This window comes from Lissotriton helveticus, chromosome 7, assembly GCF_964261635.1.
Source record: "Lissotriton helveticus chromosome 7, aLisHel1.1, whole genome shotgun sequence".
In the NCBI taxonomy this organism is placed as follows: domain Eukaryota; kingdom Metazoa; phylum Chordata; class Amphibia; order Caudata; family Salamandridae; genus Lissotriton; species Lissotriton helveticus.
Window position 1 is genome coordinate 44,154,930 of NC_136068.1, and position 22,989 is coordinate 44,177,918.

Genomic DNA, 22,989 nt, shown 5'->3' on the forward strand with positions numbered 1-22,989 from the left:
TAACAAAGTGGTACAAAAGGGGGTGGTGATGGACGGAAACCCCCTTTTGTACCACTTTGGGTAATTGGTGCGCTCTACAAATGATAAATTCAATCAAATCAAATATACAACAAACAGCCAATGCCACACGCAACCAACACACCTCTAATAACCAATATGTGGGCTTTCATCAGTCATCCGAGAGACTACCACAGCAAACCATAACATAAAAATACCATTGTTTCAATCACATCTATAAACTGGCATAATGAAACGGCACACACCAGACAAATCTATCACTGTCAGGCATAAAACTCCAAAGACGTTGGCAGCCCAAAAATGGCATAGTCACATACCACCAATAAACCCAAAAAATACGCTATTACCATAAACAGACCTCGGCATCATAGAATACCAACCTACCATGTGATACTTTTATAACTAGAACTGTTCTCTAGCAGTACAAATGGCAATAAATAAACCTATTATATCCCAAAAAAACAAAAAGGAAATTATAAACTCCTTTGGCATACCAAGCAATACACCTAAAACACCACAAAGAGTGTATTAGATCATGCTTGCTTTACTTTCAAACTGACACAAAGCGTTTGGAGAAAAAAAAACTGTCAAAATTCTTAACCCCATCCCCAACATCAACAAATGAGACACTATCAATGATTCCTCTAGACTGATAACCAGAATTCCATAATCAGCATGAAAGAGCATCTAGATAAAAAAAAGTGTGCGACAATTGGGTTGGCGCTGTATAATGCGAAAAACATAATAACAAAACCTAACAATGTATTATACAATTGTAACGTTCATTAAACAGCCCAAATCAATGGACAGTGCTAATAACGTCCAACTGGTAGCAAAGGTACCTCCATGCCTGGTCCACCACAGTGAAGTGCAATATTACGCCGATTACGGTTTTGAGATTCTGGCAGTACGAGCGTAAATGTCCAGTCACATTCCTCAAACGCAAACTAGCCGTTAAATAACAGTGCGTATCCCATCTCTTATGTTGTCAGCCCTCAGTGTTACGGGGAAATACGTAACAAAGGCGAAAGAATACACAAGTCAATAATTGTATCCAACATGTCATAGGATTTCAAGTCTCCTTACAGGAAAGGGTTCCCCGTTTAGAAGTTTTAGGAGAAATTTTGCTTGTAGCGCAAAGCACGTTAAAGCACACAGGGCAACTAAAGTGTGACAAAAATCGTGATACGATTTTGAAAGACTGCGCTGAAGTTCACACACACAACTATTTAATAAATTGGGATCATCTAAATACACTGCAACAATAACAGTAATCAAAATGCACACTTACTGGGTGACTGGGGTGATACACATTCCTTAAATAAAGCATATATTCGCAGTCTCTGTAGCCCCTGTACACAGACATTCCCACTTTCACAAGCTAAAATGGTAATTTTACCACTACTACGCGTCTCCACAAGTCCAGTCATAGATATTTCTATTTTACGTGCAAGGTAGTTAAGTATTACGAGTTTTTACTTGCCCATAATGCAAACAATCCCCGTGTGTCTGTCCAGCTTTAGGTGCCTGGTAGGAGTAGCTCCCAGGCTACTGGTGCCCATTATCAGTTCCCATGCCCAATCACAGATAATCTAAGGTTCACGTGGCCACAGGCAGGCACTGCTGTCTTCTGTATGCCCAGTGCCAGATGGTGACACTTCCCAAAGGCAAATATTTATGTTTTAAGGGAATAGAGTGAGGGCCAGGTACGTTAAGACCAGACCCCACCATACCCACCCGTATCCAGGCACATGAGTGTCCATGGGAGTGGACAGGCTGGATGTGGGTGAGCCAACATCTGAAGAGAAGATGGTACAAACAGGGCACCGGACCGACCAAGAAGCAGTCTAGACCAACCAAAACAGTAGCCACAAAGGCCGGCAGAATGCCCTGGACAGCGTGCCCTGTGGTAGTGCAGAGCAGCAAATCGCACGCTCTGGGGACGGTACAATCCCTGCTCTTTTGTGTGGGTTTCTTAATTATTTATAACCGCCCCTCGCAGACTGGCGAAGGACACCTTCGGCAGCTCCAGCGGTTATCAGGCAGGCAATACTCAGCGCCTTGATGATGGAGGCAGTCACAACAACAATGCGCCATTATACCGTCAAAACACGCTGGGTAAATATTAGCTACTTCGTTCAGCATCTGCCAACTTCACGGTTGCAACGATAAGAAAACAAAGTCAAATAAACGTCACAGCAGAGATGAGTCCTCATGGCAAGGAAGGCTGGGTGTGTACACAGTTTACTGAGGAGCTATGCAGCGATCTGTAACACATAAGTCTCACAAAGTCAGCATAGCCTTCCAGTTATAAATTGGAAGCCATTAAATTGGATAATAGTTACAACTGTTATTTACGGCGTTTCTAAAAAAAAAACGCATTATGAAATGCTTTATAAAAACAAGTTATTATAGCCAATACTATTTGGACGGCCTCGTTTAGAGTGAGTGAGAAATACTTAATGAAATGCAAGCTAGGTTCCTGTTAACCATTACTGCTGGACTTGTGCCACATTCTATATAGTAGTGAAGTAACAAAGAGGCTACACACAGCGTTACGTAGAACTCCTAAATGATACCAACTGCATGGGACGTAGCAAGGGCTACAAGACAACAACACCAATTATTGTGGTGGGGGGAGGAAGACAAACCAGGTCTAACAGATGCTGGGGGCAGATTTCTGCTCAACATTGTGTGTATAAACAAGAAAGTGCACTTAATGAAAATATTAAACTCCTTTAGCATTCACGTGAAAATCCCCTGTTTGAACGAACGGTTAAGTGGGCATTGCTGTTCCCACCAGATTGAGTAATGACACTGATATGGAATGCATGAAGATGGTTTTAAGGTGTGTGTATAAAAAAGTGGGGTTCGTAAAAGAGGTGTGACTAAAGTAGTATGGACCAGTATGCATAAAGGGCACTATAAAACGAGGTGTTGCATAATGAGGCAGAGGTCAGAAGACGCGGGGGGTAATTAAAGAGCGTATTAGCAGGAGTTACTCAAAGGGGAAATCTATAGAGGGGAACATAAAATAGTAAGTTATGCAAGAGGACAAGGGGCTAGGCAGGGGGAATACAGATAAGGTTAAATAGGGAGTAGGAGAAAGCTATGCACGAGGCTCGTGGGTGTCCTAGGAAGTACAGTAGGGTTTGGGGAAACGGTTGGGGGAGGTGGAGTTAGTCCTAAAGTAAACGTCCAATTTTATACTCCTATGTTTTTTGCTATTGCCTGTAAATCTTGTGGTGCAGCTTTCTTTTTCTAAGTCCTAGAATGTTATGGCGTTAGACTGTAAGGCTGGTGTATTTTCTTCATTTTCTCAATTAATAAAAACAACATTTGCTTATCAAAAAATGGTTAAATAGGGAGAATATTGCTGATTAATTGGCAAGTGGTTCTAGGGGATACGTTTGGATATACAGTAGGAGGTTATATGGATAAGCTGACAACAGTGGATATAAGGCCTGACATTAAGATGGGGCATACAGCTGCAGCAGGGATGTTTAAGGAGGGGGGGGGGGGGTAAGTGGCTTATATATTTTTTGGGGTGGGGGTCAGTGGCATATATTTTTAGGTTTTTATGGGGGGTCAGTGGCTTATATATTTTTTTGGGGGGGTCAGTGGCTTATATAATTTTAGTTTTTTTGGGGGGGGTTAGTGGCTTATATTTTTTAGTTTTTTATGGGGGGGGTCAGTGGCTTATATATTTTTAGTTTTTTTGGGGGGGTCAGTGGCTTATATATTTTTAGGTTTTTTGGGGGGGGCAGTGGTATATATATATATTATTTTTTGGGGGGGTCTAAGAATGTTACTAACTGAAGTTTTCAAAGGACGCGTTCAGCAGGGCCGCTGCAGGGGGTTTGTCAAGGGTGTCTGTCAGAGGAGGACGCTGTTCTCGGCGGGTCATAAAGGTGTGCACAGAGGGGGAGCCATGTTCAGGCGCAGACAGTGACGGGCCGGGGCATACGGGGTCAGACAGGTCCCACGGTCGGAGCCACTCCCTCCCGCCTCCTCACGCGTCTGGCAGCCGGGCAGTACCCGCCCCCGCAGCCGCTCACCTGACGGGGCCCGCTCGCATCCCCGGAGCTGAGCGCCGACGCCGCCGGGACAGGAAGACTCTGAGCCGGGCACAGCCAGGCACCAGAGCTCGGGGCGCGGCCAATCCCCGCCGGCGCTCCGCCTCCCCCCCAGGATGCACCGCGGCCAGGTGACGCTCCCGCCAGCGCGAGGCCGCTCTAGCCCACGCTGAACTCTACGGTCTTCCAGGCCCTGCCCTGTTATGAGCGGCCCACTGGCAAAAGCAAACAACTAGACTGCTAACCGTCCATAGTGTGTATGCATTTACTGTCCCAATAGAGGGTACAGATTTAAGAAAATACGAAAAATAATATGTAGAAACGTAAAATGCCCTTTAGCCAGGTCTGGTGGCTCAATGGACTAATGCTTCCAATGTAGGGGTCTGTGTTCGACCTCATGGTCACAGGTTCAAATCCTGGTGGGTCAACTCAGCCTTTCATCCATCTGAGGTTGATAAAATGAGTACCATTGAGTAACAATAAACATCTGTTATTCAGCGCCAAGATGCCTCAGGGTGAACATGCGCTTTACAATACACATGTCATGTTATGTTTAAATGTAATTACATCACATTTTTAATTAATCAGTATGTTATTTAATTTACAAACACATTTAACTGTACCCAGGTATGTTCAACACCCAATTTCCACCTCTGTAGACTCATACTATCTATTCTCTCTGTCACTTCGTGCCGTGCAAAAATTCCTATGCCACACTAGTAGAATTTTCGGAGGAAATGCCTGCATTTTTAATTGCACTGCAATTTATTTGTATGTCAGGAATGTAGGATGGAATTATACTTTTCTTTCTTTACTGACAACAAATCAGCAGCCAATCAAAAGCTTCATTGTAGTAGTATCTAGAGAAGAGTTAACAATTAATAATGAACTCATTCTGAATGGTGAATTATTTATACCTCCAGCTGGCATAAGGAGGAAACTCATGCCTACTGCTCATTTAGGCCAATATAGTAACATCAAGAAAGTGAGGGAGCTGTTTTGTTGGCCTTATAAGGACAATGGTATTGTAGACTTTGTAAAAGGATGTTCACTTTGTGCTGATTCTGGTAAAGTTTTGAAAATGACACATTCAAATTATTTACATGTTTCTGCACCGGACAAACCGTGGGGAAAAATGCAATTGATATGCTGGGTCCATACGAAGGGTCTTCTTAGGGGGAAAATGTACAAATTAGTTGCAATTGACTACTTCTCCAAGTGGGTTGAAGTTAAGTGGTTTTCACAAGCTGACTAAACAGCTGCCATTGAGTTTCTTCAATAAAGGAAAGAAGGACAACCTAGAACTATTGTATCTGACAACGGATCACAATTTATTTCTTATTAGTTTTGTACATTTTGGAAATATGCCAATATTAGTCACATAAAGACTGCACTCTACTCACCAAATAAGAACGGATTAGTAGAGAGGTTTAAAAAAACATGTTGATGATAAAATGAAGTCCTTTTCTGACAATAGGGGCAATAGGAAATACGAGATTGGCTCATTTATATAAATTGCAACACAAGTAGCTGCATATACTCAATGGCATGTGTTTGTGGTAAAATGTACATGGGATCTTCAATAAGAAAACTGAAAATCAGATGGATGGAACATCTGAGGGCAATTAAAAATTGTGATGTGAAATATCCATGCTAATTTTCGAGACAAACATAAACCGAAATAGAAAAAATATGCTTTTTGGGAATAGACCATGTCACCCTGGATAGGAGAGTGGGGGAGACTTGGAGAAAAAATAAGAACCAGGGAAACATTCTGGATAAGTAGATTGCGAACAGTCCAGTTTGGTTTGAATATGGATAGGAAATTACACACTGTGCTGTAATTACAACCACTCTATTCAGATGACGCATTAAATTGAAGATTTTTTGCATTTAAGAAGGAGGGAAAGAGAGTGAAATATAGTAATACCAGTTGAGGAGAATTAGGGCTGAATACCCATCAAAGAACTATAGCCAAGTGGAGGACTGGGATTGATCCCCTTACCACTGGGAACCGTCTCCTTCCCAGCCGGAAGTCAGACCCTGTATTCACGCTGGGTATTCTACCCCCTCTCCCTCCTCTTACCCTTCATTCTTCTAAGTGTGCCAGTGACCAAAGCACTCCTCTCCCCTTGTTGGGGAGGGATATAGCATTTATGCCCTGGAGTCTCAGCGACCCTGCTGAGAGAATTCACCGTGACAATTCATCTAAAAATAGCTTGCATGACACATAAGGCCTTACACCACAAGGCGCCCATTTACCTCGCACAGAAATTGACAATCTCTGGTGGCTCAAGGTCCTCTAGGGGTGCATATAACCTACTACTGAAACCTCAAAGATTCAATTAAAAAAAACACATAAACGATCCTTCTCTGGGAGGGCACCTAGGATTTGGAATATTCTTCCCCCTGAAACCAGACTGAATTAATCTAACGTATCCTTCAAAAAGGAAGTAAAAGCGATTCTCACTGCAACATTTACTTGACCACTCTACCCCGCCCTGATCCTTTTTCAACCGAGAAGCGCCTTGTTTGTTCTTCGACGACTTTTCTGTGTTTTTGTACTATGATCCCATGCTTCGGTACTCTACGACTTTTCGTGTGTATTCTTATATTTATCCAATACTTGTTCTTTCCCCCAAATTACTGCATTTATAATGTGTCATGTTATTCATTATGTATAATCAGCTTTATCGTTTTAAAGCGCTCTGATATCCGCAAGGATCTTGTTTGCGCTCTATAAAACCTTCAAAATAAATAAATAAATAAGACAAGTGAATCACACATAATGGAAGACTGGGAATGATCCTGTTACCGATGGGAGCTGTCACCCACCCAGCCGGACATCAGACGCAGTTACTTCCTCTTCTCCTTGCTGTGTCTCCTACCCCTCCCCCACCCCTTCCCTCCTTCATTCTTTGCTTGCCTCCCCTATTCCTTTCCTCTCTCCCCTAAATCTCTCTCCCCGCCTGCTTTGTTCCGTTTAATCTCCCTCGCCGTCGCCCTTTTACATTACCCCCGTACACGCCATGAACCAACTGATGTAACTTGTAATTGATGTACCTTCTGTAACAATGTGTAATTTTTAACCTATATAACTCTCCTCATGTAAAGCGCTCTGATACCTCCGGGTCTAGCCAGCACTATATAAAACTCAAGTAAATAAAAAATAAAAAAAAGTTACTTTGTGGGTAAACGATTCAGGAAAGATGTGTACTGAAAAAGGATGAAATCCGAAAACCTCAATTTAATCAATAAGCTCTGGGTTAACTTAGATATACGTTGAAGACAAATTTAAATATATTTAAAAAAAATAACAATGTAGCTCTAGAAGAGAAACGACATACCTTGATCGTGTTACAGTAAGGAAAATGGGGTTCTAATCCCATAAGAGCTGTAGACAATTCCAACAACACAAGGAAAAAGAAACAAAAAAAGGGTAATTTCTATGCATATTGTTATCTTCCCCTGTCCCTAAATGTAGGTGAACATAAGAAATACTCAGGAGAGAAACAAATATAATTTATTTTTAGTGTATTATGAACTCAATAAGAAGACAGAGATTGAATAAATGACTGAAAAGCAGTTTACTGAACAGTAAAAGGTAACAGAGAGATGCTAAATTAATAATAACATACGTAGCAGAATGGCCACAAAACATACCGACGACTATAACAAAAGGAGCAATGTTAGGGATCGAAACCCCGATGCCTAATGTTAATTCTCACAATGTTCAAATAACCATTTATAAAGGTAATTATCTCTTTTTTTGTATTATGAAATTATTTTCATATTTTTTATTTTTAATCTTTACCACAACCCCTTCATTTTCTTTTACCTTTAAAGACTAGTATTCCGTAGGGTAATGCCAGATGCAGAATGTTGAGGAGTCAATGATAATCAAAAAGAAAACAGGGAGTTCTTCGAAACTGTTAAAACAAATGCGCTCTTAAAATCAGGTGAGAGCACTTAACTCTAGGTAGGAGTATAAATAGAAGGCTTGTTCTCCCTGTTGTACATAGCATCCTGACCAGACTAACAGACGGACGTGCTGGAAAGACACTGCAGTAATCTAATGCGAGTCTCTGACACAAAAGTTTGTTTAAATATAGATTAGTTACAAAAGCAATCAACAGCAGCAGGAAGAATGCTAGTATTTCTCTTGAGAAGTTCGAAGTGTTTCTCAGTGGTTGTTAGTCACTTAAATAGATTTTAGGTCTAAGACCTGCCAAGAATATGTAAGAATATTTAAACATTTTAATATTCACCATTATATTAAGTGGCAAATTTAACAGATTGCAAAACATAGAACAGTGAGTAGATTAAAGTAGGATGGCCTTTCTCCCTATCGCACTTTCACCCCTGCAGGAGGGCTATTGAACATATTTGAGTTCCATAAGAATTATGTAATAATACAATGATGTCCAAATAGTGTTGAATGATATAATGACCTTGGGTGCCTAAATTATTAAAATTAAAACCAATTAACAGATTAACTAAGTAAGGTCATGAGTGATTTATATGTACTCAAATCAAATCAAATCAAAGATAGCTTTATTCAGTATTTTGACAAAAAACCATAAAAGCACACAAAATGCAAAATACAGAAACTAATTCGCTTTACATTTCAATTACCCATTACAAATTGCATAGTTATAAGATATAAAATCGGAATATAAAAAACATTTCTTAAATACATAAAAATAGGGAAATTCATAAAAGGTCATACAATTCATAGGGTTTCGAGGGGAACTTGTGGTCATTGCAGCGAGTATGTATTATTTGATGTAGTTATGCACAAGATAATACATTTTACAATCACAGTCAAAAATCATAGTCATTAGACCAAAGTCCCTCTACATTTTACAGCAAATGTCAAAAATTTGATCGCCGCGGCGATGGTAAGTTCGTCTTGCAGCATATACAGTCTGATTAGTGCAGGTTTACATTTTCTCAGGCCCCAAGGCTTTAAAATTGGTATCAGATATCTTTTTCTATCCCACTGGTAATACTTGCAGAAAAATATGCAATGTATATTTGACTGGGTAGATATATCATCACACGGACATTTTATCAATTTTACAGACCAATCATTAGGAACAGGGAACGATATTAACCTATAAAAACAATCAGTCCTCATTCGTGTCAAAAGCATTCTATGGTAGCACGAAAATGCTGGTGCCAGATAAGGATGAAGGCCCGGTCCGTGGAGAATACGACGGTGGGCCACTATTGTACACTTGTTCCCATCTAAGTACCACCTCCTCTCCTCCAGTAAGTCGAGGCATGCCACTTTTAAAGCTCTTTTAGTTATTCGTGTACATGAGGTGGGATTTAGGTAGAGATCTGGTTGACCAACAGAGTTCAAATTTTTTTTAACATAGGCTAACCATGGAAGCTTGCTAGAAGCGGATTGGTTAAAACAGTCTTGGATTACTTCCCTGCTAAAAATTGTATCATCACATGTCCAAATCTTGTACCACAGCGTAACTGGAGCTATCTTTATCAAATCGGTGATATGAACTCTATCTAGTTCATTATGGCATATGGTCGTAGAAGTGGATCTTGGGACTGATAGCAGGTACCTGAAAAATGCGTTTTCCACTGTTTGTATTTGGGTGCAATCTGCCAACCCCCAAATACCGGCCCGTATATAGCAGTGGAGACACATTTAGCTGCATAGATCTTAAGCAGTATATCTATAGGTTTCCCGCCCAATCTTTTGGCAAATTGTTTGACTGCACCTATCGTGCGAGAAAAGGCCAAATTACGAGAAGTGATTGCTGTTGTTCATGTGCCCCTATTATTAAAAGTGATACCTAAGTAAGAAAATGTCTTGGTCGTGGCTATCTTTGTATGGTTTACAAAGGTTTTGCAGTCTAATTTAGAGTTATTTCTAGAGGTGCAACACATTGTAAAAGTTTTATCAACATTAATTTTTAGTCCTCTATCGCTCATAAAAGTTGAAAATCCTGTTAAAGCCCTCTGAAGGCCCAACTGTGTGCGTGCCATAATCACAGCATCGTCAGCGTATAATAATAGTGGGACTGAGAGGCCATTTATTTTGGGATAGTCAACTTCCAATTCAGTTAAAAAGACTGCTACCTCATTAATATATAAATTAAAAAGGAATGGAGCAAGGATGCAGCCCTGACGAACACCCTTTTCTATGGGAAATTTTCTAGTTCGCTCTCCGTTTTTGCCATATCTAACCGTGGCACCTGCATCTCTGTATAGTTCCTGTATAAAAGATAAAATGTGTAAGTCTATCCCCATTTTAATCAAGGTTTTCCATAGCACTCTATGATCCAGGCAATCAAAGGCCGAAGTTAGATCGACGAATGTTAGGAACAGGTTCTCTTTTTTTACTCCAATATATTTGCTCATTATTAGGGTCAAGTTTAATCCCTGCTCTACAGTACCTAGGCCTGTCTTGAAGCCGTACTGGAATTTCGAAAGAATCCCATTGCTTTTTGTCCAAGCTTGTAATTTGGTTCACAACACTCTGCCTGCTACTTTCATCAGAGTGTCTAGCAGGGAAATGGGACGATAGCATTTTGGGTCCTGCCTGTCCCCTTTCTTAAATATTGGGATTACTATGGCTTCATGCCATGTGTCGGGAAAGCCTGTTTTACTATAGGCATTTATTACATTTGCAAGCAAGGGGGCCCATAAATCGACGTTCTCTTTAAATAAGTCAAAAGGGACTCCGTCTGGACCGGGGGCCTTTAGATTAGCGCTCTGGCAAATTGCTTGCTCAACCTCTAATGGGGTAATAACTACGTTGAGTGGGAAACTATCTTGAATTGATAACTACGTTGAGTGGGAACCTATCTTGAATTATATGTACTCATTTTACAGTATCTCGTATTAAGGGGGATGCTAATAGAAGATGGAAGAAAGGAGCCAAGCAACATTTGAAAAAGGAAGTAAATTAGCACTGGATTAAGGTGAGACACCAGGGACAATGGACCTAAAACAAGAGAGTTAAACCTGAGACATGAAATAATGATCCTTTTGATCATTGTTACAGTAATGGAGAGATACGTCTACTGATAATATATAACAACCGGACGAGAGAAGCGGAGTAGGTCTACATAAGAACGACTAGAAAAGGACTAGAATATTCACCACCGGGTAAAAGAAAGTTTACAGAAAATTAATAATATAAGAAATAACAGGGAATTTAGGAAACACATAAGTTATTGATTAACATTCTTTCCCTAAAAGCACACTAGAGTATTATCTGAAGTGGAGGAGGCAGTATACATAAATTCAAGTAACTTGAAATATTCTAAGAACAAAAACAGTAAGGTAAATTATGTTCCTATCAAATAACCATTAGCCACAGTTAAACTAACAGGGTCACTGCTGCTTCATTACCTAAATCAGATTGATTAGTAATAAATTATCTATTTCAGAAGCATAGAGAATATCTCTGAGGTACAAGAAAATAAATGGAAACATGTTAAGAAAGGCATGGCACTAAAGAATATGATGAAAATACTTTACATAGGATAATAATTATGCTTTTCAATAAATGGTGCACACGGAAGGTGCGAACTTATTTATTTATTTATTTATTTATTCAAAGTTTTATATAGCGCGAACAAGATCCTTACAGATATCAGAGCGCTTCACAAAGACAGGGTAGGGGCAGTAGGGATGAACAGAAGTAATGGGAGCAGTGTAGTATTCACTAACTAGATAGGATGATAATAACATACATAAAACATATTTTTTTTGATAGGCGCCTTTAGAAGCTCTCCCTGGTGAGGGGAACTGGGGCTGCGAGCTGCAGAGCAATTTTAATCCATGTCACTCCTGTTTTATGTATTTTAATAGCGTTTCTGGAGCGTTTGTTACAATTTTATAATCGCCTTATTTTTGACTGTGGGGGACTTCAAGCTAAGGGGAATTGTATTATTAGGCACTCTGACACCTTGAAACACATTTTCTGCTCGTGCCCAGCCGCTTCTTAGCCTTTCCCGGCGGCGGTGGGCGCCATCTTGTGTGAGGCAGGTGGGGACAGCGCTCAAGTCGGGCCGTCCTTCCCGCCCTCTTTTTGTATTTAGATTAGCCCATCCGCAGCGCTCAGCGCCTTTAGAAGCTCTCCCTGGTGAGGGGAACTGGGGCTGCGAGCTGCAGAGCAATTTTAATCCATGTCACTCCTGTTTTATGTATTTTAATAGCGTTTCTGGAGCGTTTGTTACAATTTTATAATCGCCTTATTTTTGACTGTGGGGGACTTCAAGCTAAGGGGAATTGTATTATTAGGCACTCTGACACCTTGAAACACATTTTCTGCTCGTGCCCAGCCGCTTCTTAGCCTTTCCCGGCGGCGGTGGGCGCCATCTTGTGTGAGGCAGGTGGGGACAGCGCTCAAGTCGGGCCGTCCTTCCCGCCCTCTTTTTGTATTTAGATTAGCCCATCCGCAGCGCTCAGCGCCTTTAGAAGCTCTCCCTGGTGAGGGGAACTGGGGCTGCGAGCTGCAGAGCAATTTTAATCCATGTCACTCCTGTTTTATGTATTTTAACAGCGTTTCTGGAGCGTTTGTTACAATTTTATAATCGCCTTATTTTTGACTGTGGGGGACTTCAAGCTAAGGGGAATTGTATTATTAGGCACTCTGACACCTTGAAACACATTTTCTGCTCGTGCCCAGCCGCTTCTTAGCCTTTCCCGGCGGCGGTGGGCGCCATCTTGTGTGAGGCAGGTGGGGACAGCGCTCAAGTCGGGCCGTCCTTCCCGCCCTCTTTTTGTATTTAGATTAGCCCATCCGCAGCGCTTAGCGCCTTTAGAAGCTCTCCCTGGTGAGGGGAACTGGGGCTGCGAGCTGCAGAGCAATTTTAATCCATGTCACTCCTGTTTTATGTATTTTAATAGTGTTTCTGGAGCGTTTGTTACAATTTTATAATCGCCTTATTTTTGACTGTGGGGGACTTCAAGCTAAGGGGAATTGTATTATTAGGCACTCTGACACCTTGAAACACATTTTCTGCTCGTGCCCAGCCGCTTCTTAGCCTTTCCCGGCGGCGGTGGGCGCCATCTTGTGTGAGGCAGGTGGGGACAGCGCTCAAGTCGGGCCGGCCTTTCCCGCCCTCTTTTTGTATTTAGATTAGCCCATCCGCAGCGCTCAGCGCCTTTAGAAGCTCTCCCTGGTGAGGGGAACTGGGGCTGCGAGCTGCAGAGCAATTTTAATCCATGTCACTCCTGTTTTATGTATTTTAATAGCGTTTCTGGAGCGTTTGTTACAATTTTATAATCGCCTTATTTTTGACTGTGGGGGACTTCAAGCTAAGGGGAATTGTATTATTAGGCACTCTGACACCTTGAAACACATTTTCTGCTCGTGCCCAGCCGCTTCTTAGCCTTTCCCGGCGGCGGTGGGCGCCATCTTGTGTGAGGCAGGTGGGGACAGCGCTCAAGTCGGGCCGTCCTTCCCACCCTCTTACCTCCCTATAAATGTGCAAAGCAGCCAGACGGCGCAGCGGGCTGGCGCAGCGGGGGCGCCGGATGCGCGCCGAAGCCGCGCCAAAGCCAAGCCCGTCTGCGCCCGTCCGCGCCAGGATCGCGCAGGGTGCGGGCCATGCTGTCCAAAATCTTCCTGCCATCAGGTATGATTCCGATGCCCTGCTCCTAATACGCTTGACTAGTCCCAGCCATAGTTGTAAGGGGCACCTCTTAACTGATCATCTCTGGGGCCCTTTTTCATGCCGCCTCTGTAAATGGGCATCTCTAGGACCTCCTGACACAATCTCTCCCCCGTCCCCCCCCCTCCACATAAAACTGTCACTCTCAACTGTGGCCTGATCAATGCCAGATCCCTAACATGCCACGCGCAGGATATTCACGATCTTATACTGTCGCGTGGCCTCAACGCCATCTTCATTACCGAAACGTGGCTAAACGACGCATCTAACCCCGATTTAGCAACCGCCCTCCCCACTGATTTTTCCATCCTTAGGCGTGACAGACCCTCTGGTAGGGGTGGGGGTATAGCCATTATCGTCAGGTCGTCCCTCACGTGCCATGCATTTGATCTGACCTTTATCAAGCACTGTGAGGGTATAGGATTTGTTATTCAAATCAACCCATCCACTTCTTTCTCAGGTGGACTCGTCTACCGCCCCCCTGGGAATGCCTCTTCGTTTCTGGATTCCCTGGACGAGACCCTTGCCACACTCTTGACCCACTACCCCACCTTCACCCTTCTTGGTGATTTCAATCTCCATCTGGAATCCCTTTCAGACCCCCACACGCTGAGTTTCCAACACTCCCTGGACATTTTTGGCCTCTCCCAACTGGTTTCCCCCCCAACACACCGGGCCGGCCACACGCTAGATGGCATCTGTACTAACTTGACTGCCCTAACTGTCTCGCCCCCGATCCCACAAATATGGACGGACCACTGTTTTATCCCTTTTTCCATTACAACACAACACTTAGCGCAACCCAACACCATGCGCTCTCCCGCACCCTTCCCGACTAATTGGAAGAAAGTAGCGGAACGTATTATGTTAAATCCCCGGCCCCTTGCCCCTCTTCCCACTCTTGTCAGAGATGTAACTCTAGATTCTAAAAATCTTCACTTCTGGATTGACACAATGGTCACATCCTTCTCCAACCCAACCAGCCTGAAATCAGCCCGTCGTGTAAGAAAACCCAATGCCCCTTGGTATACCCAGACCCTCGCCGAATGCCACCTTAAATGCAGGGTCCTGGAAAGAGAGTGGAGGAAAACCTATGATGATACTTCGAGATCCCTCTACATCTTACAGAGGAAACAATACCTCTCCAATATAAAAAAAGCCAAAAGGGAGTTTTTTACCTCAGCTATAGAAGAAGCTAAACAAAAACAACAGACCATTTTCAATATAGTCAAGTCCTTCACCCACCCCAAGGCCCTGACAACGGAAATTCCCCCATCTCAAGCACTCTGCGATCAAATAGCTGAATTTTTTATTGACAAAATAAACACTATTCACAAAGACTTTCCCCCCCCCTCAATTCATACGCAAGATGCCGGCCCCATACTACCTTCACTTGACAACTTTACTGCGGTATCCCTGCTACAGACACAGAAGGCCATCATGACTTGCAAGTCAGGAGCACCTACTGACTCCTGCCCTCCGATTATTCTTCACCATCTCATCGAGGCCGTCAACCCTTCCATCAATGCCATTATTAATGACTCCCTCAGCACTGGCATTGTCCCCGCTGAATGGAAGAAGGCAATAGTCAAGCCCCTGTTGAAAAAACAAAACAAATCCCCTACAGATTTATCTAATATGCGCCCCATTTCTCTACTTCCTGTACTAAGCAAAATCACCGAGCGGCTGGTCCACGAGGAATTAAAAGCCTTCGTGGAAAATAATCACACCCTGCATCCACAGCAATCTGATTTTCGCCCTGGCCACTCAACAGAAATTGCACTGATTGAGCTATCAGACACCATCAAGTTCCTGCAGGATGACGGAAGACATGCCGTACTCATCCTACTCGACTTAACCGCAGCATTCGACACCATCTCTCACGCTATCCTTATTAACAGAATGCGCGAGATTGGTGTGTCTGGCACTGCTTTAATATGGATTACATCATTTTTATCCAATAGAACACAAACAGTCTCACTTGGCCCTTTTCTTTCCAGCGAAAGACCCGTCACATCCGGGGTGCCCCAGGGATCCATACTTAGCCCCCTCCTTTTCAATCTATATATGGCCCCCCTCCTAACATTGATTGAATCCCACAACATCCTCGTTACTTCATACGCTGACGACACCCAGCTCGTCGTCACCATTGATAAAAAATACCCCGACACAGCTCTTAGATTCCAGAACTGCCTCTCCCAAGTCTTTTCCTGGCTCAATCTTAACCACCTAAAATGCAACAGCGCAAAAACTGAAATAATTCCACTGGGTAAAGACGTCCTTTTCTCACCAAAGGACTGGTGGCCTCAAAACTCTGAAGTACCGCCTTGTGCGGTACCTTCGGCCCGCAATTTAGGTGTCCAATTTGACTCCTCCTTGAGTTTCGATGACCATGTACGCATCACAGCTGGGTGCTGCTTTAACCTCATTCGACAGCTGAAAAAATTCTTCGACTTCCTCCCTATCTCCGCCAGGAAAACAGTCGCGGTGGCCCTAATCCTTTCCCGGCTGGACTATTGCAACGGCCTCCTGGCGGGAATAAAAAAGTCTTCTTTAAAGAAATTACAAAGCGTTCAACATGCTGCAGCCAGATTAGTTCTTAAACTTCCAAAAAGGTCCTCGGCCTCTGCAGCCCTCAACACGCTGCACTGGCTTCCCCTTCACAAGAGAGTCCTTTTTAAACTCCTTATCACGGTCTTCAAAGCCACTAGGAACACCGGCCCTCTCTATCTAGCCAAGCGCTTTCAGCGCTACATTCCATCGCGCTGTTTGAGGTCAGCTGAAGCAAATTTGACTGTAGTGCCTAGAATAAAACTAAAAACAAAAGGTGGAAAAACTTTTTCATTCCTGGCATCGAAGGTATGGAACAGTCTCCCCTTTAACCTTAGGCACGTCCCCTCAGAAAGCCAGTTCAGAAAACTCTTGAAGACCTGGATTTTCCTCCAGCCCGACTCAGCAGTTCTTGCAGCCATCTGATACACTCCTCGCCACGCTGGCTCTCTGATCGCTTAGCGCCAAGATGCTCCTTCCGGAGCGATAGCCGCGCTTTACAAGTGTCAATAAATATCAAATATCAAAATCAGTGGGCCAACGTGTATCATATATTGGTCGGTAGTAAGAAAGTAGCGTAGTAGTGTCCCCATCAGGTAGAAGTATAGTGTCAGGGGACAAGGTGAGCAATGACACAAAGCAAAGCAGTGCTGATCCAGCACCTATAAGGTTCAGGAGATCTTGGCCAGAAGGATGGTTTTCACCTCTTTCTTGAAGAGTGCAGTGGAGGAGATACGCCTGGTTTCAGGAGGGAGCGCATTCCAGATCCTGGGTGCCATTCCTGAGAAGGAGCGCTTGTATGTTTTCTCTTTCCGGAATCTACGAGGTTTCAGGAGTAGATTTTTTGTACTTCTATTGGATCTCGAACCTCCTGATATAGACAACTTTTGAGCGAGGTAGTTGGGTGCATTGTGGTGCACGGCCGCGTGTGTCATAACTGCAATTTTTAGCTGTATTCTGGCTTCAAAAGGCAGCCATTTTAGGGACTTTAAGTCTGGGGATATATGCGAGTGTTTTCTTGAGCCAGTAATGAGTCTCGCGGCAGCGTTCAGGGAGGCTCTTAAGGGTGCTGTTGTGGAAAGCGGGAGTCCGCTGAGGGCCACAATTCCGTAGTCTATTCGAGGGATGACTAACGCTTGTACAGCAGTTTGGAAGTCTTCAGCAGGGAGGAAGGGCTTAATTTTCCTCAGTGTGTTGATTTGGAAATTAGCTGCTTTTGTGGCTTTGCTGACGTGCTGCTGCATGTTGAGCTTGGCATCGAGTGTGATGCCTAGGGATTTCGCTGAGTCCACGATGGTGGGTTGGACATTGAGTGCTGTTAGGTTATTGAGCCATGTTTGGGTGGTAGAAGTTTTCGCCGGGGGTGAGATGAGTAGGAACTCAGTTTTCAGAGTGTTGGAAATGGGATCCCCGGCTGGCCAGGGCTTTCGCCAAAGTCAGTCAGAGACCACCACACCCAAGTCAGGGCAAGGGAGTTACACGCCAAGATAACCCCTGCTCACCCTCTAGGTAACGTGGCGCGAGCAGCAAGGCTAAACTTGGAGGCGATGTAAGTTAAGTATTTGCGCACGCACCCCAGCAACAACAACCAAAGGCCCACCACAAAGGAAAACTCCACACAAGGTTATATAAAAATAGCCTTTTTATTATAATAAATACACATCAGATAAAACACACATCTTGTTACACTGTGCCAACAGGCACGGGCGGAATTTACAAGGGATATTGCACAGGACAGGGCCACTTGGACCACTGTCAGGGGTATCAGCACTTTTAGAACTTGTAGAAAGTAAAATCAGTGTAGCACACAATATAAAAATAGAGCACACAACCAGTAATCACTGGTAACAGGACCTCACTAGCACCACCTGTACTAGGGAGAAAACAACCACCTACATGTCACAATACCTGTAGGGGTGTAAGAACATGACACATGATGCAATGCATAACATTCATTCAGAGGTGTAAGGAGGGAAAACACATGATGCATCACAATACATTCAGAGGTGTAGAACAAAGCACATGACGCATAAAAACACATTCAGAGGTGCAGGAAAAGTACAATTGCGCCAAACTCACAGTCACCACCTGTGACAGTCCCTGTGTTCCAATGTCAGGGCCTAAACGTCGCAGTTGCCCACAAAGTGCTGGGCAACTGGTGCAGGGAAAGTTTGGGCAACGTTGGAGCCTCTCTGGCTCAAGAACCACCTCTGTGGCACTGCGGGGCCTCTCTGGGCTCCAGACAAGAAATGGTGCCCTGAGCCTCTCTCAGGCTCTTCACAAGAATGGGCAATGAGCCTCTCTGGGCTCACAAAGCAAGACTGCCGCCTACTGGGCAGTGGGGTCCCTCACGGGGGACCCGGAGTAAGGACAAATGCCCTGCAAGAGCCTCGCAGGCTCACGAACGAAATGGCCCCTCAGAGCCTCTCTCAGGCTCGTCGAGCAAAGAATGCCCCCAGGAGCCGCTCTGGGCTCCTCAACACTGCTGTGGGCGGCGGGGCCGCTCACGGGGGACCCTCGAACACGTGGATGCTTCTGTAGGAGTCCCCACCTCTGGGGGACTTGGGAAACAAAGGTGCGCCCTGGTGGAGCGGCCCGCTGTCAAGTGGGGCCGCTCGAGTAGAGGCAGGGGGGGGGAAGGTGCGCGACCTCGCACCTCTCCCCTAGCCGGCTTTCACTCACCGGCTGTCTGCAGGTCCAGGACTCTTCCTGGGTGCGGGGCTCCTTTCCTCTCGTCCCGGGGCTCTCCTCTCTACTCGGGGAGCCTCGGGGACCCGGCCGGCAGCTTCTCCCTTCCCGGCTCGGCTGAGGAGGCGGGACTTCCGGTCGGCCTTTCCTGGGCCGCGCTGTGATTGGCCGGGCCTCCTCACCACTTCCGGGTCGCCCGCGGCGGCTCGCTTTTAGGAAGGCGGGCTCCCATGTGATCCGAGGAGTGGGCTCCCTCGTGAATCACACCACAACCACGGGCAAAAACAAAGCGGCAATGAGCGGGGTGGCACCCGCGCCGCCAAATCGCCACACGGGGCAGTCAGATGCCGGGTGGGCACCGGCTGTGCACACCCAGTGCTAGCAGCGCTAGAACCGAAGGGCAGGCGCTCCCAAGCGCCTACAGGACAAAACACAGCGCTCACAGCGCTATGGCCAAAATCAAGCGCTTTCAATCGCTAGGCAGGCAATTTCAGCGCTCCCCAGCGCTGAAGGGCAGAGAGCAGCGCTCTCAGGCTGCAGGCAAAGAATCCTCAGTGCTCCCCAGCACTGGAGGACAGGACAAGGCTCCAGCAGGGTCTGGAGGCAGGCAGGGGGGGCAAGGCTGGGCCAGAGCCAGCACACTGGGTCTCCAGGCAGGGAGACACCCCAAGTGGCGGTCCTCCTGGCCCCAGCAGCAGCAACAGCCCCCTCTGGCAGGATCCAAAAGCAGAACATTTTCCAAGGGGACACAGCCCCTTCTTATACTAACAAATCCTTTGTTTAAGGGTGCAGGGTGGGGGAAAACCAGTTGCAGCTGGCTCTGGAGCACTCTTGATGGCCCAACCACCCATTTCTTTCACTGGGGAGGCTAGGGTCGTTAGACACACCACAGGGGGGCGGAGCCAGCATTGTGTGGGGAAAACCCAGCCCATCCAGGACACAGGTACACTCCTCCCACACATCACTCATGCTAATCTCCCACTCACCACCGGGCAGACCCATCCAGACTTCCTGGAGCCTGGCATGCCAGCCAGCTCCAGCCAATCACGCTCCAGCACCCTCACAGCACACGCACACATATCTCAATGTCCAGAAGTAGCACTTCCCTTCTAGACACATACATGCTGCAGACACCATCTCGCAGCATTCACTCTCACGAGTTTACACATACTAAACTCGAGCCTGCACTCCCCACGCATCAGGAACTACCAGGGACACACACATTCCCCATGCATTCCTATGGGAGGGCAGGCCAGCCATGCTACACGCAAGCACTTTCACTCTGGGACCCAGGGAAAAGTGCGCAGAGACCCAAAAATCACTGACACAGGGTCACACATAAGGCAAAAAGTTCAGGGGTGAACCAGCCCTGCGGGCCAAGTCCAACACAACCCCCTTCCAGCCAAAACGCAGGGGAGAACAATCACCACCGTGATGGACTTCCCTGATTGGGGCGATAGAACACGGACGCGGGCCCGCAACTGCAGGGACACCCTCCTGTTCTATGCCACGGTGAACCCCTAGGGTTCCTTCTAAAACTACTGTAGGGACTACCTGGGCTACCCCACTGGTACTCTCCAGCTGCCCTCGGCCAGGACCAGGCCCTAGGCCACCCAGGTGCCACTGGATCCTGCCTACCCACAAAGTGGGTGTAGTAACCCCTGGCACATAATAGCCACTCTCCACTCTTCCTGTCTGCAAGACAGGGCTAGACTGCCACTGGTTCTCCAGCCTAGGGTCTACAACCTCAGGTGGACCAGGAGTCTCAGGGAAGGCTCTCCTCCCCCTACCTCTTCTTTTAGGGTTCCTCCTCCCCGTGCGAGGGGGAAACCTAGAACGCCATTTCAACCCAGGGTTTACCCCCTCAGGTTGCACCGGGGTCAGAGGTGGGCTCTCCCACCCTCTGCACCCCCTTCCAGAGGTCTGCCCTCTCCCAACTGGAGAAGTTCCTCTGGAAGAAGAACCGGCCAGGACACTGGTTACAGTCGTCCTACCTTTCAGGTCAGGCTGACCCTGAACCTGGCCTTCCAACCTCCGGTCTAAAACCTTTGGTGGAACAATTGCCTGGCACTCCAGGACTTCTGGGGACTCACACACAATCCCCCTGAGGCTAACAAATGACACATCTGTTGTGTGACTGTCTGTCTGGCGCAGATCTCCCGCCCTCTGTCCACCTGACAGTGCATGACGATCCCCCAGACCAGAAGTGGCACCACCCGGGTCCCCCCAAGAAGATCTAGCCCAACTGGCTAGTCTCTGGTACACTGGTGCATCCACTGGGAAACTCATCCCCCAATCACTCCTCACTTCGGACTTCTGTGCCCTCCCAACTGGAGCGACACTGCCGGACTCTAGAACCACAGGAGCTCTGTTTACAGACACTCCAGGTCCTCTACTCACTAGGAGATCTTCCTCAAATGGGCTAACAGGACAGCCTAGGTCCCCAACCTGGTGTTCCCTCAAGAAACCACCCAGGTTCTGAGACAGGGCTTCGGGCCTCTGGGGGCTCTCAGCCACCCACTGACTCCTGCTCCACTGAGCCAGGTAGTCAGCCCCCACACCCTTCTCACTATACTGGGACCTAGCTGGGCTACGCTGAGCCTCTTCCACCACGCTGGGCTGGAAGATCCCTGAACCACTACTTTTGGAGTCACTCACCAATGACTCTAGAGAACCTCTAGCACTTTCCCAGCGCTCTGCTTCCTTAGCAAGCTCCGAAGGGCAAAAGTGCTCAGACTTCAACAGGTGCTGGCGCAACTCTAGACAACAACCACTGAGCAACTGCTCTTTGAGAAACATATTTACTACTCCGTCCCTCTCATCGTCCGGGTTAGCCGCCAGCCAATCCTCCATTGCATCAGAACAGTCATCCACAAAATACCCCCACTTCTGGTGAGGCGGTTTCCTATGGTTCCTGAACTTCAACCTGTTCTCCTCCTCTTGGGAAACAGGTTCCATACTAGGACTGGGATTTCCTACACTGAAATCTAAGTAGCTGCCACCACTGGACCCAACCCTCCCTGGGGGATCCAGAAAATTATGACTGCGGTCAGGGGATAACCTACACTCTAGGGCTATCTTCTCCCTGGCCAAGGCCCTCTCAGCCTCTGCAATCCGCTCATTCACACCCAGCTGCGCCATCTCTCTGGCATACTCTAATCTGAGCTCCTCCATGGCCAGCTGGTGCTCCCTCTCTTCTCTCCTATCCAACCACTCCTCTGGGGACAGGGAAAGGGATGGGGTGCTACATCTGACACTGGACCCAGCAAGGGACTCCCTATCTAGGGGGTACTCGCTCTCTGCTGGCGCCCAGTCACTGTCACACCCACTCTCCACATCAGACTCTTCAGGGCTCCCCTCAGACCCACCACCCTCATGGTGTGCGGCCCGGGCCCTCTCCCTCTCACTGTGCTCACGCTCCCAGTCACTCTTCTGCCACAGGATCATGTTATCCCTAAGCTTGGACTGGGTGTCTGACTCACTCACTGGGATGTCTCTCTCCTTACATAACCGTACCAACTCATGCACACTCTACTTAAACAGGCCACAGAGGTTAAAAGGAGATTCCATCTTGACAGGATGCTCACAGACACGTGCAACACAAGGGATCTAGCAATCTGAAGTAAGAGTACACAATTCCAAAATTTCAACACTCTCCTTATCAAAGAGAACTCACTCATGCGTCCAGAAAAACACACCATTCATCCACACACACCCTCCCCTCGGATCGGTAAGGCAGTTTCTACCACCCCTGACTTCTCAACCTGACCAAAAGTGACACAGGTACCAAACTCTGGAAGCAGGGCAGGAGACAAATGTACAGGACACAATTATAAAATGACACTCTTCAGGAGAAGAAACAATGGAATTTTACCAAAAACAATAATCCCCAAAAATGTGGTTATCTAAAAATGTAGAGCTTTGAAGTGCGGCCAGCCGCTACTGTGGTACAACGCAAACACAAATCCTTATCCCACCGCTGCCACCAATGTTGGAAATGGGAT

The 22,989-nt window shown here is 46.1% G+C and overlaps 1 protein-coding gene across 6 annotated transcripts in view; it reads right to left on the reverse strand.

The window, feature by feature from the left end:
• Positions 1–22,989, reverse strand: part of ARHGEF1 (Rho guanine nucleotide exchange factor 1) — a 459,136-nt gene that overhangs the window by 407,980 nt on the left and 28,167 nt on the right. For 3 of the 6 annotated variants that reach the window (XM_078651351.1, XM_078651352.1, XM_078651349.1), the window contains exon 1: positions 4,077–4,201. The exons of 2 other annotated variants lie outside the window; for them this stretch is intronic. The gene's annotated coding sequence lies outside the window, so the exon portion shown is untranslated. Of the gene's footprint in view, positions 1–4,076; positions 4,208–22,989 lie in introns of those variants that run through there. One more of the 6 variants, XM_078651354.1, reaches the window with a different exon arrangement.